Source organism: Diceros bicornis, unplaced genomic scaffold, assembly GCF_020826845.1.
Source record: "Diceros bicornis minor isolate mBicDic1 unplaced genomic scaffold, mDicBic1.mat.cur scaffold_160_ctg1, whole genome shotgun sequence".
Classification (NCBI taxonomy): domain Eukaryota; kingdom Metazoa; phylum Chordata; class Mammalia; order Perissodactyla; family Rhinocerotidae; genus Diceros; species Diceros bicornis.
Window position 1 is genome coordinate 548,040 of NW_026691066.1, and position 18,799 is coordinate 566,838.

The following is an 18,799-nucleotide window of genomic DNA, read 5'->3' on the forward strand; positions in this document are numbered from 1 at the left end:
CTGAGGTGTCAATTGAGTCTTAAACCAAGGAAACAACAGCTGCAAAACAATACTTGGCTCTGGTGCAAATATTTTCAAAGGTAGACTAAAGTTTCAACTGTTATTTTAGATAAACAAAACCCCAAACCATAACCTTCCATCAAGTCACAAAACAAAAGAACACGCGGCCGGAGTTTAATTCATTGCGTAGCGACATTTCTCATCTTGTTGCCACTATTTAGACAGGCTTTCAGGACTTTACCTTGACAAACGACTTCCTTCACTAGATGAAAAACTAGCTTCCGAAGCGATTTTGTTAGTTGTCTTTGTCTTGAATGTACCGCTGCCAATATTCAAACCTGTGAGAAGCACAAACATGGAGAGGGAGTGTCAGCCACCACGCAGCAACGAGTGAAGAAGAGGGCTCACAATAACTTTGGTGAAACAAATGTCAACAGGGGAAGATGCTGCTCAAGCCACAGAAGGCAGGGAGCTTCTGAGGCAAGGAACATGTTGATAGAACTCTGAAAGGAAGTGGAGCGTTTTCCGGTGATACTTAGAAGCCACAAAAAATAAAAAATAAAATCATTCGAAGAGCTCTATTCCAAATGACCACGATGCACATGTGAGCACACGGGTCTCTACTACAGCACCATGCACTGGATAATTCACCTTGTTATAACACATGGGCAGCAAGGGATCATCAAAATAATGGGTGCTGGGAACCAGGTCTCAGAAATAACTGACACCGCTGGATGACAGTTACCCACCCCACCCACCCTTAAGCCCTCTGCCAAATCCTCTGTTTTTCCATCTCCCAGGAGAGACTGAATCTCCATTGAAAACCATCAAGGCCACTCTTTAACCAGCCTGAAAAAGTTGATGGGGAAGATGCACAATCCACCTCTTTCCTGGAGCCAGGGGAACCAGACTGTTCCCATGATGCTATCAGCGTGCAGGGCAATCCTTGACCTCTGCCCCCTGGGTGACTTCAGCCTTGGATGTTTCTGCTTCAATTCTGATTCTTAACTGGCAGTCACCTGAGATCATGGATAGAGAGTGCATGGGTGTCTCTGCAAAAGGCATTTGCTGAGTTTCTATCCTGTAACCTGCTTGCCTGCATGTAACCTCTGCAGCCAAGCCATTCTCTTAACAATGTGTCCGTGCTCAGCCTGAAGAGGGTTTCCATGTGCTTACCAGCATAAGGCCTTTTCAGACATGGAAAGGAAGGCGCAAGGTTGCAGTGGCTTTCCTTAGTGACAGGTCCAGAGGCAGAGACCTAACACATCTGATGCAGAAAGTAACTGAAACATGCACTGCTTCTGCAATAGTCAGATTTGGGGTGGCTCCTGAGTTCAGGGTGCCCATCCTCACCACTACCTGTAACAGCAGTAGCGGGGTACGCTAACCACGGGGTACGTGGCTTCCATTTCCCTCCACCCTGCCAGCCTGCCTCCTGCTTCTCTTTGGAGCTCAGAGAAGTCCCCAGGATCAGAGTGAGAGCGAGAGAGTGAGAGTGAGAGTGAAAAGTATTGTGTGAGCACACGTAAACTAAACGCCAGAGGCCGTATCTGACCTGAGAAACGGCTGACACCACCAGAAGGACTTCTATGATCCCAACGCAGGAAAATGTGGAATCTTGCAAAGCACATAGTGTAAATTTGAGTGTGGAGTGAGGGAACTGAATCTAGGGGTGCTTGATTATACAACCTATAAAGTATCACTTATGAATAAATTAATAAACAAATACATTAATCATTAGTATATTAACAGTACCAACATTTTTGTGTGTGTGTGAGGAAGATGAGCCCTGAGCTAACATCCATGCTAATCCTCCTCTTTTTGCTGAGGAAAACCGGCTCTGAGCTAACATCTATTGCCAATCCTCCTTCTTTTTTTCCCCAAAGCCCCAGTAGATAGTTGTATGTCATAGTTGCGCATCCTTCTAGTTGCTGTATGTGGGACGCGGCCTCAGCATGGCTGCAGAAGCGGTGCGTCGGTGTGTGCCCGGGATGCGAACCGGGCCGCCAGTAGCGGAGCACGTGCACTTAACCGCTAAGCCATGAGGCCGGCCCCCAACATTTTTGATATACATCCAAGGGACTACAACTTATGTCAAATTTACTCATCCTTTGAACTTGTCCAATTAACTATCCATATAAAATAAACTTACCAAACATAGATGTGTGGAGTCACCTTCCAACCACGTGTGTCTGCTAACTGGCTGTAAGGCTCCGAGGGAGGTGCTACTCTCTTGTCGCCTCCTTTTGTGAAATGAGGGGGTTGGATAAATACTTTCTAAATCTCTCTGGATTCTAATTCTGTGACTCAAATGTGAAGAAAGTGGTGAAAAGCAAACGGTTAAGGGCTCACGAGTGCTACATCTTTCCAAAGTGATGAAGCCCTCCATCGGGGCAGAGGCCCTGCTTCATACCTCAGCCAACTACAATGTCTCACATTCGCGGAGTTCACATAACACCCAGCACCACCGCGGCCAGCAGTCGCCGAGGGCTGCTCTCTAACAGGCCCTGCGCTGGGCATTTCGCCTGCAGTGGCTCACTGAATCCTCAAAACAACCAAAATAACAGAATTTTGCAGCAACCAATTCTAACACTAATATTATCTAGGAAATAGCTCTCTGAAGACAGACAGCTAAGTCTAATGCACCATATGTCCCTCGAAAAAATGCCTGTCTGATATAGACATCTTTGAGACAATTGGGAAATCTGGATATGGCCTGGGAATTATGTGATGTTAAGAGATCACTGTTCATTCTGATGGGTGAAATTATGGAATGGTGGTTTATGTAAGGATAAGGAAGTGACTAAGGTGTACTTCCTTCTGTATGAATCCATTTACTTGCACAAAGGGAGCTGAAGTGACATACTAAAAAAAACGTGTAATAAAATAAAAACCAATGAAAATAATAAAAATGCAATAAAGTATACGAAAACAAAGAAAATTACAATTAAAACAAAAATCCTAGATTGAAGGAAATACACTTAAGCTTAAAATTTAGCTTTACTGGGATTTACAGTCTTTTCATTTAAAAAACCCAAAGTTTTCCAACATTCTGGTGAGGGAAAATAGCCCAGGATGATGTTCCCCATTGATGATTAAGAAACTGGAAGATGTGGGAAAAGAAAGAATTTGGGGTGTCTCCTGTGGTACTTAGCGACAAGTTACTATCATGACATGCCAGGTATAATCCAAGGGCCTGTAAGGACCATCGCCATGCCAGGGCTGGCACATATCCAGGAGGGAAGACTCTTCCAAATTCTTGTTTGTTAAGGACTGAAAAAGTACTGGCTGATTCTGATCCAGTGATAGCTTATTACAAAGCAAACTCCAGAAACTTTCAAAGAATGACCACCCTTCCCTGAGCACAGCACTAGCTGCTGCCTTGGGTCACCTAGACACTGGCTGTGAGTGCTGAATCTGCTCACTTACCTGACAGTTGTGATGCAGAAGCATCTGCCTTTTGGAACCTGTCTTCAGTTTGATTTGTATTATCCTGAAGGGTAGACCACTTCAGCAACTGGTAGGCTTTTGTTTCTACAGATTTAAAAAAAGGCACAGATAACTGGATATCCACATGCAAAAGAATGAAGTTGGACCCTTACCTTATACCATACACAAAATCAACTCAAAAAGGGTTAAAGACTTAAACATAAGACTGAAAACTATTAAATTCCCAGAAGAAAACATAGGAGAAAAGCTTCAGGACATTGGTTTTGGCAACGATTTCTTGGATATGACACCAAAAGCACAGTCAACAAAATTAAAAATAGACACACAGGACTATCTCAAACTTAACTTTTGCATGTCAAAGGAAACAATCAACAGAGTGAAAAGGCAACCTACACAATGGGAGAAAATAACTGAAATCATATATTTGAAAAGGGGTTAATATCCAGAATATATAAGGAACTTCTACCACTCGACAACAATAACAAAAATCAAATAACCCGATGAAAAATGGGCAAAGTGCTTGAATAGACATTTCTCCATATACAAATGGTCAATAAGCACATGAAAAGATGCTCAAAATCACTAATCACCAGGGAAACGTAAATCAAAACCACAATGAGATATCACCTCACACCCATCAGGATGGCCACTATCAAAAGAACAGAAAATCAGCGTTGTGGAGGATGTGGACAAATCGGAACTCTTGTGCACTGCTGGTGGGTGTAGCTATTAGGGAAAACAGTATGGAGCTTCCTCAACAAATTAAAAATAGAATTACTATATGATCCAGCAATCCACTCTGGGTATATATCCAAAAGAACTAAAAACAGGATCTCAAAGAGTTATTGGCACACCCTTGTTCATCACAGCATTTTCCACAATGGCCAAGAGGTGGAAGCAACCCAAATGTCCATCAATAGTTGAATGGATAAAGAAAATGTGGCATATACATACAATGGAATATTATGCAGCCTTTAAAAAGAAGGAAATCCTGTCACATACTACAGTGTGGATGAACCCTGAGGACCTTATACTAAGCGAAATAAGCCAGTCACAAGAGGCCAAGTACTGTATGATTCCACTCATATGAAGTAACAAAAGTGGTCAAAATCATAGAAACAGAAAGTGGAAAGGTGGTTATTAAGGGCTGGGAAGAAGGGGGAGGGAGTATTAGTGTTTAGTGGGTATAGTGTTTCAGTATTGCAAGATGAAAAAGTTCTAGAGATCTGTTGCACAACACTGTGAATATACTTAACACTACTGAGCTGCACACTTAAAAACAGTTAAGATGGTAAATTTAAAGTTGTGTATTTTTTACCACAATTAAAATAAAAAGTAGAATTTGTCCATGACAATTCAGGTTTCTGCCTGTTGTCCCAGCATAATAATTAATAGAGTTGTCTTTTGTTAATCAAAAGTTTCCTAATTTAGACAATAAATTATATGGTGATGCTACTTAAGAGACATATGAAGCAAATGCAGTGCAATGGCACAGTTTGGCTACTCATCAAAAAACATCAACTGAAAAGATATCTGCTTGGCTCCTGACTGAACACTGATTGGATATATGATATTGCTAAATTGTTATTAACTGCTTTAGGTGTGAAAAAAATACACAGAAACACTGAATTTTCTACTACCTAGAAACAAGTTTCTTGAATTCCTCCTACGATGTTAACACTTTTCAAATGCATGCAAATTAGTTTTTTGAACTGTCCCTTTTTAGAAACTCTGAAAACAAACAAACAAAAAACAATTTAGTTGAACCCAGGTTTCAAGACTCGAAGTCAAGTTGTATGAATGTATTTGAGGTGGCCAAATTCTAGTCGTTATTTTGAGTGGGTCTGTGGATAGGTTCACCTCACAGTAAAACGGTTTCTCTCCAGTCCAGGCCTTGCAGAAGCGGCTACAGGAATGAATCAGAGGACACATAACTGACTGCCTTGGTTGGGCAGCTGCTCCTCTGCAGCTCTCGCTGCCCTGGGCCTCAGGCTTGCACATTTGAGTGTGGGGTCTCTGGGCTGAGTGAGGGGCGGGAAGGTCAGGAAGGGGAGGCGGCAGCAGGATGAGCTGGGGGACCCACCGCTGAGAAAATCTAACCAGGCTCATGGTAGGGACAGAGAAGAGCATCTGCAGGGAGCAAAGCCAGGTGCCCCAGAGGGGTCAGCAGCAGCCTGGGCACCCACAGGACACCCTTACCCTGCAGGACTGTTAACAGTGTCTGCTGTAAGTTAAAGTGGGGAAGACTGTTGGGAAAAACAATAAATAATGATCACGTAAAGAACCTGAGAGACACAACTTTCCCATTACCTCAAGGCTCAAGGATGCCTGGATGAAAGAGAGGCTGGAGAAATAGAGTTTTAGCACAGACATAACAAAACAGCATCCACGTCCACATCTCCAACGTGGCCACAAACAAAAGGAGTCCTGCTGTCAGCACCGGAGGCTGGCAATCACTGCTTTCCTGCTTTTGCTGGTTCAATTTAAGAACTTAACCATGAGCCCCTTATTACTGGATTAAAACTACCGTCACACTGACGAATACAAATGTAACTTATCTTGCCCTACTGAGAATCAATCAAGATAAAAATAAGTACTTAAAATGAGCATCATATTTTGAAATATTAAATGCTATATAGTTAAAATATGTACAGATCAGGGACTCAACTCTGAAAATAATAAATCCTAAGGCAACACTTTTTAACATTGCTGGATTGTGATATTAGTTGGGCAAACCTGAACTAGTATTTTGACAAATTTAATAAAGAAAACACCAGATGTCATGCATGCAGAAGGGGAAAGTACTGTTTTGCATAACTTCTGTATATGTGTTGGGTACTGGCCTAGGACAGAAAGTGTTTCTTGCTGTAAATTAGTCCCACTGTCCTAGGACAGCATCATAACACTCTCCTGTCAGTCCTACTACCTATATTACTTCAGATTTGTGGTAAGGTACTTTTGGGAGAGGAGAAGTATCAATAAAATCAAAGAATTCTAAAAAGGTAAGGAATCACTGTAAAAGAGGTAAAAATGTTCTGTTTTGTTTTTATTCTATAAAGATCAACCAAAAAGTTTTTCAGCTTTTAGGATATAAGTCCAGATCATAATGACCATATGCTATTTCTGCACTCAATTATACTGACTTGGTCAAGGAAAAGAGAGCAAAGATAAAAGTTAAAAAAAAAAAAGAATAGCAAAAGAAAAAAAGAGTAGCTTCTTGGTAAACAAAGGCTCCTGGCAGCTGGAAGCTGGAGTTAGGCTTTCCTCTCATCTATTGTTGTGAGGTAAATCATCTGACTCCAGTGAGCTGGCTCTCCTGCTCCTCAGAAAACACGTGCCTTTTATTTTTAGGAGAAGATTTTCGTGAAAAATATAAAGCTAGTAGTTGTGAGTTAATTTCACATTTGGGAGGATTAAGTATTCTGTCCAAATATAGGACAGTACGGATATTATCACTGGTCTGAGTCTAGCAAAGGAGGAATGTGAAGTGAATTCACATTAGCAGCAAGGGACCATTTTACCACTCTGGAAAAGAAAGGCCATTTCCATGTTCCACACACTTTCCATTCTGGTTTCCTTCTCTTCCTTCCTCTTATTCTTTTTTTTTTAATTGAAGTATAATCGACATACAGCATTATATTAGTTTCAGGTATGCAACATAATGATCCAATATTTGTACATATTGTGAAATGATCACCACAGTTAGTTAACATCAGTCACCATACATAGTTACAAAGTTTCTTTTCTTGTGGGTGAGGAATTGTAGGATCTACCCTTCCCTTGAGATCTTTGTTAACTAAAATTCATTCAAGTGACTTTTCTCCAGGCCCCCAACAGACCATAAAGTAAACTGAGATAATGAACCTTTGAAGTCATAGTATTAGCTCTGTAAATATGACACTACAGTCTCAGATGAATAATTAACCCTCAGAGCAAGGAGAAGAGCTCATGCTAAAGAGGAAATAAGAGAACGCAGCGCCTCAAAAGCGGTGAGGATGTCAGCAGGTTAACCAGGATCATTTAAACCACCTTCAACCTATTCCTGGATAGTACTTTTTTTTTTTTTAAATGTTTATTTATTTATTTATTTTTTTCCCCCAAAGCCCCAGTAGATAGCTGTATGTCATAGATGCAAATCCTTCTAGTTGCTGTAGGTGGGACACGGCCTCAGCACGGCCTGAGAAGCGGTGCGTCAGTGTGCGCCTGGGATCCGAACCTAGGCCGCCAGCAGCGGAGCGCGCGCACTTAACCGCTAAGCCACAGGGCCGGCCCCTGGGTAGTACTTTTACCACACAAAATCAATGGGCTCAAATTTGGTAACAGACAGAAAACAACCATTGCTGACTGACCTTTCATCCTGGGACCATTCCATTAGGACAAACTATACAAAAATTCCCCAAATGCCCATATTTTCTAACAAATTTTGGAAAACTATATCCCAAAATTCTAAGGAACTTGGCTTTAAGATCATAGGAAAAAGTCAGTCATATAGGAGAAGGAGAGATAGAACATTCTTAATTCTATACACATACCCAACTTTTTTCATCTCAGAAAAAGCCTGAGTCCTGGGTAAGTACACTAGTCCCCCAGTTAATCCACCAAACTACTTACTGGTCCAATGAATTGCTATAAAAAGAAGCCTGCAAATACGAAACCCAAAACAGATACATTCTATCTCTAGTGATAAAGTTTCTGATGATGTAGTATATAATACCTGTACCTTTTTGATGAGAGAAGTATTCTTACTAGAAAAATCCATTGTGGGGCCAGCCCGGTGGCGCAAGCGGTTAAGTGCATGCGCTCCGCTGCAGCGGCCCGGGGTTCCCTGGTTTGGATCCCAGGCGCGCACTGACGCACCACTTGTCAAGCCATGCTGTGGCGGCGTCCCATATAAAGTGGAGGAAGATGGCCATGGATGTTAGCCCAGGGCCAGTCTTCCTCAGCAAAAAGAGGAGGATTGGCAGATGTTACCTCAGGGCCGATCTTCCTCACACACACACAAAAAAATCCATTTGGCTTGCCACTCTAATAAATCAAATTTCCCAATGACAGGAACCATGTTGGTTCTTCCATCCACAGTACAAGTACTTTGTACTTGGATGTGCTATTAATAAATATTTCTTGAACATCACTTTAAAGTCAATCAGACTATAAATTAAAATTTTCACCATAAGTAGATAATGAATGGTAAGAGGCAATACATTAAAGGTGCAACGCTGCTCTAAAAGAGAACATATCCCCTCATATACAAGGATGCCCACTTGGCTTTTCACTGTTGCTGGGACTGTTGGAAAGAAAGAGTGATGGCATCACAGTGTAACAGAAAATTCTAGTGGTGCCATGTGGGTTGGGGAGGCAGGCTGTATGGAAGGTCTGCCCCAACGGCCTCCGTGTCATTCCTATGCCCCTAGCCTTGATTTCCTCATTTTTAAAAGGCGAGATCTACCTTAGTTTGTTACGTAGGTTCCTTCCACTCCTAAAAGAGATTTGATGCTATTAGAGTTATTTTTCATTGCAGAATTGGTTTTCAACAGTTTCCATGTTTTCTACACAATTCCACCTAGTACCTCCAATCAATAATAAAAAATTATACATGAGCTTTCATGAGTTGGATATTATAATAAGTGCTCAAAATGTATAACACTGATGTTGTTCCTATTTAACATTAAAGATTCCAGTGTCCTCATATTTACATTCAGAAAAGGAAAGCTGGCTTAGATATACACTTAGAAGAACTTATTAACTCATATTTAATCATATGACAAAAATGACACCATGGCAAGGGATATTAGGATTAAGCAAATTAATTAGATACAAAGTTCCTAGCCTCTAAAGCTGAATTCCTAGTAAGTTTAACCGTTTGTCACCTTCTGTGTTACCACAACTTCAAAATGATTTGTTTTCTTAAAAGGCTGGAGGGTAGGGGTGGGGGGAATGACTTATGAATTAACCAGGGATTGTTTGGATATAATTATAAACTGCAAATCACCATGATTTCAATGATATTCAGACTTTTAAAGCTATTTTATAAAAAAAGAAAAGAAAGCAAATTAGACCTTTGCTAAGAGATTATTTATGAGTAAGGAACTTATACATTCATGACTGAGTGTTCGACAATACATTCCCAGTGGAATGATCTCTAAAAATGTCTATAATTAAAAACAGAATAGTAAAAAAAAATTCAATGGCTTACTCTCTTGTTGGTGAGTTAGTGGAGGATTCTTTTTTTGAATCAGGAGAGCTTAGAGTTTGCAAAATACAATTATGTTTTTCGGTGGATAGGGCACCTCTTTCTTGCTCAGAGTGGATTAATTTTAAGGCCTCTATTCCATCTTCTCCCTCCATCTTGTCACTCGGATCTGGCTGTGGTTCTGGACTCTCTAAAATCAGACCATCTTCACTTACGGCAACTGTGAGGTCACTGCTGCTGCTCAGACTTTCCTCTTCCTGCTGTTGCTGCATTTTCCTGAAGGGCTTCTGTGCCTCGGGGTCCCCGTGAGGAGGATGATCTGGAAGAGGGGATATGAAGAGACTACTGATCACTAAGTGCAGGGAGAAGCGAGGTAAGACGTTCCACCTCACGGAGTGGGATTATTCATCAGTTAAAACATGTAGAAACAATCCATGATTAATTACAGTATTTAAAAACTCATTAAAAATATTTTATTAAATATATTAAAAATATAACAATGAGTTTAAAAATCAGAGAATTCGCTTGTAAGAATATTTCCACATACATATTTAAGAATTCATTAGAATGGAATTTGTTGGCAAAGTCACCACTGTACTTTGTTTTTTGACAAAAGATAAAATTAGAGAGTACACTTTGTTCTTACATAAGACCACTACCACCCAGAAAAACTAAATACCAACAAAAATCAGCCTCTCACCCCACCTGAGAAACCTTCCTGAGCAGAATGCTTCTCTTGAGAACACTTACTTTCAGATGCACAGTATTCTGAGACTGATATCGGAGCGACTGGTAGTCTGGCACTGTCTTCCTTGACTTCAATATGTTCCCGTGTCAGTATTTCTCCCTCTGATGCCCCTGATCTGCTGGAACTGTCACACTTTAAATCAGTGGTTCTGCTCCCTGGACGTAATCTTCCCCGTAACAGGGAATGGAGTTCAGCAGACTTTTTGCTTTCAGATAAATTACTCTTGCCGTGACGTGAGTTGCTTCCTATCTCCAAGCAATGAGTCTGTTCCTCCTCAGACAATGGGCTGGCTGTCACTGGCGTTTTCTCACCAATCTGAAGAGATGTCCTTCCATCTATTTTGTCAGACTTATTTAAGCACTGTGTGCCACTATTAGTGCAGACTACATAGCTGTCTGTCACATCACTGCTCTGGCTGTCTGTCGCTGTGAACGTGGGTCAGGAATTGTTCTGAAGTTCTTCGTGGGTTGGGGAGATTTCTGCTCTGTACTAACATCTCCAGCGCTTGGGATGGCTGACATTTGGCGGCCCATAAAGATTGTTGCTGGTTGATACAATCCTCTTGACACAGCTGTCCCCAAGTTAATCCCTGCCTGCATTGCAACCTGCAGCACCAAAAGAGACGTGAGTTAAATGTATTGTGTATGAACAATTAGGTTGTTTAGGTTGTTTTCAGAAATGAAATGAGGTAAAGGAAGCATGACCATTGAAATCAACAGCTACCATGTTTATAAAACTCATGGCTTCCTACAAAATGAATGAGCAAAAAACTGGTATAGTCCATACTCTTTAATTTTAAAAACAGTGTTGGTTCACAAAGCAAATATTGTCAAGGAACTATGGAATCTATATTTTTCAAAAAGAAATGCATACATTGCACAACTATGTGAATGTACTTAACGCGACTGAATTGTACACTTAAATGTGGTTAAAATGGTAAATTTTATGTTATGTATATTTTAGCACAAGCCAAAAAAAAAAGCTGTGAGTTCTAGCCACTTTCCTCAGAGATGCTCAGATTTGATGGAGCTAGGAAGGTACCTGATGGCAAAAAAAAAAAGGGAGAGGGAGAGAGAGAGATGCATACAAAGGACTACCAGAGGTTTCAAAACTCTATTTCTGGTATTATGTGTAATATAAAAAACCCTCCAATAATCACATTCAAGATTGCATTATAATATTCTGCATATGTGCAAACAGCCATAATTTCTAGTCAACCTCAAATAACAACAACAGTTTTTCCTGAACATCTTCAAATAATTTTAAATACATTTAAAGCAATTTAAATTTACTGGCATGTCTATCAGGAGAATGAACATTGTCTCTTCCTTGAAAAGAGAGAGGGGAGGGGAGAGGTGGAAAAAGAAACAGAAGCAATTGGTTCAGTGGCTTGATCAAGGACACGCAGTGGGAAGCAGAACTGGAAGTAACAACCCTGAAGCCTTGAGGAATTTAAGTGCTTTTCTTCCAAAGAGACCAAAGCATCTCCACATATACAGTAGCATTTAGTTCACAGAGCCCTACAGAATAGATGGGGAGACGTATTTGCACCCCTTTTCTGCATATGGAAAAACTGAGGCCCAAATGTTCAGACAGAAAATGCCATAAACACAGCTGAAACAGAATCAGGTGTTGCTTCTCTTCAAATATACCATCTCTTCTATTCCAAAAAATAAAAGAAACAACTTTGATGTTAAAAACAAATGAACAGAGATGTCAGAGAAAATGGTAGAATAAGAACCTCTCAAAATTCTATGTTTCATAAAAGAAACAGTGACACCGGAAAACATCTTCGACACTGGAAAATAACTTAGAATTCCGGAGATTAACCACAGGCTTGCAGCAATCAGGGGAGCATTTACTCAAGAAAAACAACTGAATCTTGGTAGGAACAGTACACTTTATGGTGCTTTAACTTGTCCTATTCTCATTTCCCACTCTTCAGGTCTGCGGTAACTTTGAAAATCCACAGCCTGTAACCCAGCAGTCTAACAGCTACTGGAAGGAGTGGAAAAGAGATGGAATTCCTTCAACGCCCCATGCTCAGAGAACTGTCATTACGTGACTTATCTGGTGGTTTCCTGGAAGGCTACACTCACAAGACTGTCTTTATTTGACTTGACTTGGAGCTCACACAGTGCAAAAAGCCTTCTCCTTGGGGATATTTGTCAAAAATAATCAGAGACAGGGGCCGGCCCAGTGGCGCAGGCAGTTAAGTGCACGCACTCTGCTGTGGCAGCCCAGGGTTCGCCGGTTCGGATCCCCAGCATGCACTGACGCACTGTTTGTCGAGCCATGCTGTGGCGGCGTCCCATATAAAGTGGAGGAAGATGAGCACGGATGTTAGCTCAGGGCCAGTCTTCCTCAGAAAAAAGAGGAGGATTGGCATCAGATGTTAGCTCAGGGCTGATCTCCCTCACAAAAAAAAAAAAAAAAATCAGAGACAATTGTTTAACATCAAGGCTGTATATAAAAGTTGGGCAGTAGATAACAGTTGGGCAAACAACAGGCTAACCAAAAACCTTAAAAGGAAAAGCTGGTTAACAAGATGTCCATAGGGGGCTTTGAAAAGCTCCAACACACTCCTGGAAATCCAGATGGCCACCTGCACGCTCAGGCCTTGGGCATGCTCAGGAAAAGTCCTGAGAAGGGCCTAAGCTCTCACCTCAGGCTCACCCTGAGGCTCTGTGCAAGCACTTAGCAAAGGTCAAGGTGGAATTGTAAACTGCCTGGATGAGGGCTGAAGGTGTGCCCGAAGACACACTCAAAGCCCCTTGGCAAAGACTGTGAAACTTACTGGTTTTAGGCATTTCAAAAAACTCTGTCTAATCATTAGCTGATCACTAATAAGTGAATAGAACCTTCAGTGACCACACATGACAAAAAAATACTTTACATAATTAGTCCAGAAAGTCAGTAAACAAACAGCAACAACAAACTCTGAGAGGAAGAGAATCAGATGTTCAGAGTTGTCATATTTTATTATTTTCAAATGTCCAAATTGTAACAAAAAATTATGAGACATGAAAAAAAACAAGACAATAAAGCCCATACACAGGAAAAAAAAAAAAAGCAGTCAAAAGAAACTATCCCTGAGGAAGCCCAGATGTTGGACTTACTAGAAAAAGGCTTTAAATTAGCTATTTTAAATACGTTCAAAGAACTAAGGGAAATCATGTCTAAAAAAATAAAGGAAAGTATGAGAACAATGTCCAAAAAGAGATTATCAATAAAGAGATAGAAATTATTAAAAAAAAAAAAAAAAAGAACCAAATAGAAATTCTGCAGTTGAAAAGTACAATCACCAGAATAAAAAATTCACTAGAAGGGTTCAGCAGCAGATATAAATAGGCAGAAGAAAGTATCAACAAACTTGAATATAACTCAATTGAGATTATCAGACTGAGGAAAAGAAAGAAAAAAGAATGAAGGAAAATGAACAGAGAGAGATCTGTGGGACACCATCAAGCATACCAGCATAGGCACAATGAAAGTCCCAGAAGGAGAAGAGAAAGAAAAAGGTGCAGAAAGAAATTCTGAAGAAATAATGGCAAAAACTTCCCAAATTTGACGAAAAACATTAATCTACACTTTAAAGAAACTCAACAAAGTCCAAGTATGATAAACTCAGAGATCCTTACCTAGATACATCATAATCAAACTATTGAAAGCCAAAGAAAAAGAGAGAATCTTGAAAGTGAAAACAGAGGAGTGACTCCTCATATATAAGGGATCCTCAATAAGATTAGCAGTTGATGTCTCATCAGAAACCATGGAAGCCAGCAGGCAGTAGGATAACATACTCAAAGTGCTGAAAGAAAAAGACTGTCAATCAAGAATTCTATATCTACCAAAACTTTCCTTCAAAAATGAAGGAGAAATTGAGGTATCCCTTGCTAAACAAAAACAGAGAAAATTTGTCATTACCATACCCGCCTTACAAGAAATACTACAGGGAATCCCTCAGGCTGAAATGAAAGGACACTACACAGTAACTCACATTCATAGTAAGAAATAAATAGCACTAGTAAGGGTAACTACATTGGGAAATATAAAACAAAGCATAAATATATTTTTTGTTTGTTTGTAACTTCTTCTTCTCCTATATAATTTAAAAGACAAGTGCATCAAGCAGTAATTATAAATCTATGTTGATGAGTAGCATATAAGATATAAAGATATAGTTTGTATTACAATAACATCACAAGGGAGTGGGAAAAGAATGGAGCTATATAGGAGCAAAGTTTTTGTATGCTATTTAAATTAAATTGGTATTAATCCAAACTAGATTATTATAAGCTAAGATATTAATTATGACAGTAGGGTACCCACAGCAAAATAAATGACAGAGATTTAAAATGGTATACTAGAAAATATATATTTAGTGCAAAAGAAGGCAGCATGGAGGATTAAAGGAACAAAAAAAGATATATAGAAAACAAAGAGCAAAATGGCAAATGCAAATCCTACTTTTTCGATAATGACATTAAGTTTAAATGGAATAAATACTACCATTAAGGTAAGAGACTGGTAGAATGGATAAAAAACATGATCCAACTATATGCTGTCTAAAGAGACTCATTTTAGATTCAAAGACACAAAGAGGTTCCAAGCAAAGAGACAGAAAAGGGTATATGAACAAAGCCTCATGGAAAAAATACACTATGCAAACAGTAACCAAAAGAAAGCTAGAGCGGCTATATTAATATCAGACAAAATAGACTTTAAGACACAAAATTGTTACTTGAGACAAAGGACATTTTATAATGATAAAAGGATCAGTTTATGACAAATTTATAACAATGAGAAACAGATATCTATACCTATATCTATATATCTACACATATCTTAACAACAAAGCCCTAAAATACCTGCAGCGAAAACTGAGAGAATTAAAAGGAGAAATAGACAATTCAACAATAGTAGTTGGAGACTTCAATACCCCACATTCAATAATGGATAGAACAACTGGATAGAAGATCAATAAGGAAACAGAGGTCTTGAACAACTATAAACCAATGAGACCCAATAGACATATACAGAAGACTCAACCCACCCAACAGCAGAATACATATTCTTCTCAACTGCACATGGAACATTTTATATGTTAGGCCATAAATGAAGTCTCAATAAATTTAAAGGGATTGAAAGTATGAACTCTGCTGACAATAGAATGAAATTAGAAATCAATAAAGGAAGGAAATTTGGCAAATTCAAAAATATGTGGGAATTTAAAAACACACTCAAATAATTAATGGGTCAAAGAAAAAATCACAAGGGAAATTAGAAGATAGTTTGAGATGAATGAAAAGGAAAACACAACATACCAAAACCTATCAGAAGCAGTGCTTAGACTAGGGAAATTCATAGCTGTATGTGTCTATATCAAAAAAGAAGAAAGAACTCAAATCAGTAACCTAAACTTCCATGTTAAGAAATTAGAAAAAGAAGAGCAAATTAAATCCAAAGCAAGCAGAAGGAAGAAAATTATAAAGATTAGGGCAGAAATAAATGAATTAGAGAAGAGAAAAGCAGTACAGAAAATCAACAAAACCAAAAGTTGATTCTTTGAAAAGATCAACAAATTGAGATACCTTTAGCTAGACTGACCAAATAAATAAATAAATAAATAAATAAATAAATAGAGAGAAGATTTAAATTACTAAGTAAATCAGAAATGAAAATGGGTACTATGTTACCTACCTTACAGATATAAAAAAGATTATAAAGGCATACTAAAAATAATTGTATGCCAACAAATTAGATAACCTAGATGAACTGGACAAACTCTTAGATGGACACACACTAACAAAATCTACTCAAGAAGAAAGAGAAAATCTAAATAGGCTTATAACAAGTTAAGCAATTGAATTAGTAATCAAAAAACTTCCCCTAAAGAAAAGTCCAGGACCAAAGGCTTCACTGGTGAATTCTACCAGACATTTAAAGAATAATTAACACTAATCCTTCATCAACTCTTCCAAAAACAGGTGAGGAAGAAATACTTCTCAACTCATTCTATGAGGCCAGTCCCTAACACTGAAACTAGACAAAGATGTCACAAGAAAATTACAGACCAATATTTCTTATGAATATAGATGTAAAAATTTTCAATAAAATACTAGCAAACCAAATTCAGCAACATATAAAAGGGATTATACACCATGATCAAGGAGGATTTATCCTAGCAATGCAAAGTCGGTTCAACATATGACAATCAAGTAATGTAATATACCATATTAATAGAATAAAAGACAATCCCTCTGAATAATTATCTCCATAGACACAGAAAAAGCATTTGACAAAATCCAACATGTTCATGATAAGCAAAAAACACTCAACAAACTAGGAATAGAAGGGAACTCCCTCAACTTGATAAAATGCATCTAAGAAAAACCCACAGCTAACATCATAGTCAACGGTGAAAGATTGAAAGCTCTCTCCCTATGATTCAGATTAACACAAGAATGTCTGCTCTCATCACTTCTATTTAACACTGTACTGCAGATTCTAGCCAGGAAGTATGACAAGAAAAAGAAACGAAAGGCATCTAAACTGCAAAAGAAAAAGTAGTCACGTGCTGAATAATGATGTTTCAGTCAATGACGGACTGCACATATGACGGTAGTTCCAAAAGACTAGTACCATATAGCCTAGGTGTGTAGTAGGCTATACCACCTAGATTTGTGTAAGTACACTCTATGATGTTCGCACAACACTGAAATTGCCTAACAATGCATTCCTCAAAACATATCCCCATCGTTACGTGACGCATCACTGTAAATCTATCTCTATTTGAAGATAACGTGATCTTATATAAAGGACTCCACAAGGAACAAACAGAGCTAATAAACAAGTTCTGCAAGGTTGTAGGATACAAGATCAATATATAAATAGAAATAATGTACTTCTATACATTAGCAATAAACAATCTGAAATTGACATCAGAAAACAATTTCATTTACAATAGCATCAAAAAGAATAAAATACAACAGAATAAATTTAACAAAGAAGTGCAAGACAAATACACTGAAAACTATAAAACATTGAAGAAAAAAATTAAAGAAGACCTAAACAAATGGAAACACATTCTGTGTACAAGCAATGTAAGACTTAATATTGATAAGACAACAATACTCCTAAACTGATCTACAGATTCAAAGCAATCTCTATCAAAATCCCAGCTGGCATTTTTGCAGAAATTGACAAGCTGATACTAAAATTCATGTGGAAATACAAGGGACCTAGAATAGCCAAAAAAATCTTCCAAAGAAGTGCAAAGTTGGAGGACTCACACTTCCCAATTTCAAAACTTACTACAAAACTAGAGTAATTCTAGTCTGTACTGGTATAAGGACAGACATACAGATGAATGAAACAGAACTGAGAGTCCAGAAATAAATCCATGCATCTAAGTCAATTGATTTTTAAGACATCATCTTTTTAGAGCAATTTTAGGTTCAAGGCTAGAAGGGGCTGGAATTGGTTATTTCCTTTTCTCCACATAGAAGCCTAGGGCCTTCTGGAGTTGGGTATTTCCCTTCCCCTAGATCAGTTAGGTTCTGGTTAAATAGCTTCTCCTGAGGGCAGATACTGCTAAGAACAGAATGCTCTAGTGCATTTCAAAAATGGTTCCTTTTCCCCATTCCTCTACCTGAATTATGAGGGAATTTTTCTCCGATGTTCACTGTGAGGACCTGTAAACTCACAAAAGAGGGGAGTCTCCCTATGACTAGTCCCCCTGGAGTTTTTAATCTCTTGAACCTATTTACACTGAGCCTCCAGCAATTTGTCAGTTACAGTTGAGGTTTCTCTCCCTCAGCACTGGTTATTGTAGAGGTTTCAGCTCTGTTCTGGTAAGTTGTGATTTCTCTATGCACCTGGCAGTCCCTCCAATTTTAGGAGTAGTGGACTGCCCTATGATCTCACTTCTCTGACAGACTGAAGAAGAGTTGCTGATTTTTTGGTTTGTTTGTGTTTTTACTTGTTAGGATGGAGTGGTGACTTCTAAGTTTCTTACTTGTTGGACTGGCAAAGAGACTATATTGCAATTTTAACAGCTGCATATTATCCTGTTCTATAGATGCACCATAATTTATTTAACCAGTCTCATTTTGATGGACCTTGGTTTGTTTCCCACCATCTACCACTGCAAACCATGCTGCAACAATATCCTTGAGTGTATGTCTATCTGCAAACGTGAGAATATTAGTGGGACAGCTTCCTAGAAATAAAATTGTTGGGTCAAGATTGCCTTATAGGATATTGCAATTTCACCATCCAAAGAGGCCATTACGTCATTACTAAGCGTTTTCCATTATACCATATGGTTTAATTAGCAAAATTATATTAATCAACATTCTGATTTATCAATATGAACAGTATTTGTGATACAATGTGTCTTCTATTCC

General features: G+C 38.8%; 1 pseudogene; it reads right to left on the bottom strand.

The window, feature by feature from the left end:
* Positions 1–9,849: 9,849 nt before the first annotated feature.
* On the bottom strand, positions 9,850–18,681 carry LOC131402571 (centrosomal protein kizuna-like; annotated as a pseudogene).
* Between the last annotated feature and the right edge of the window lie 118 nt (positions 18,682–18,799).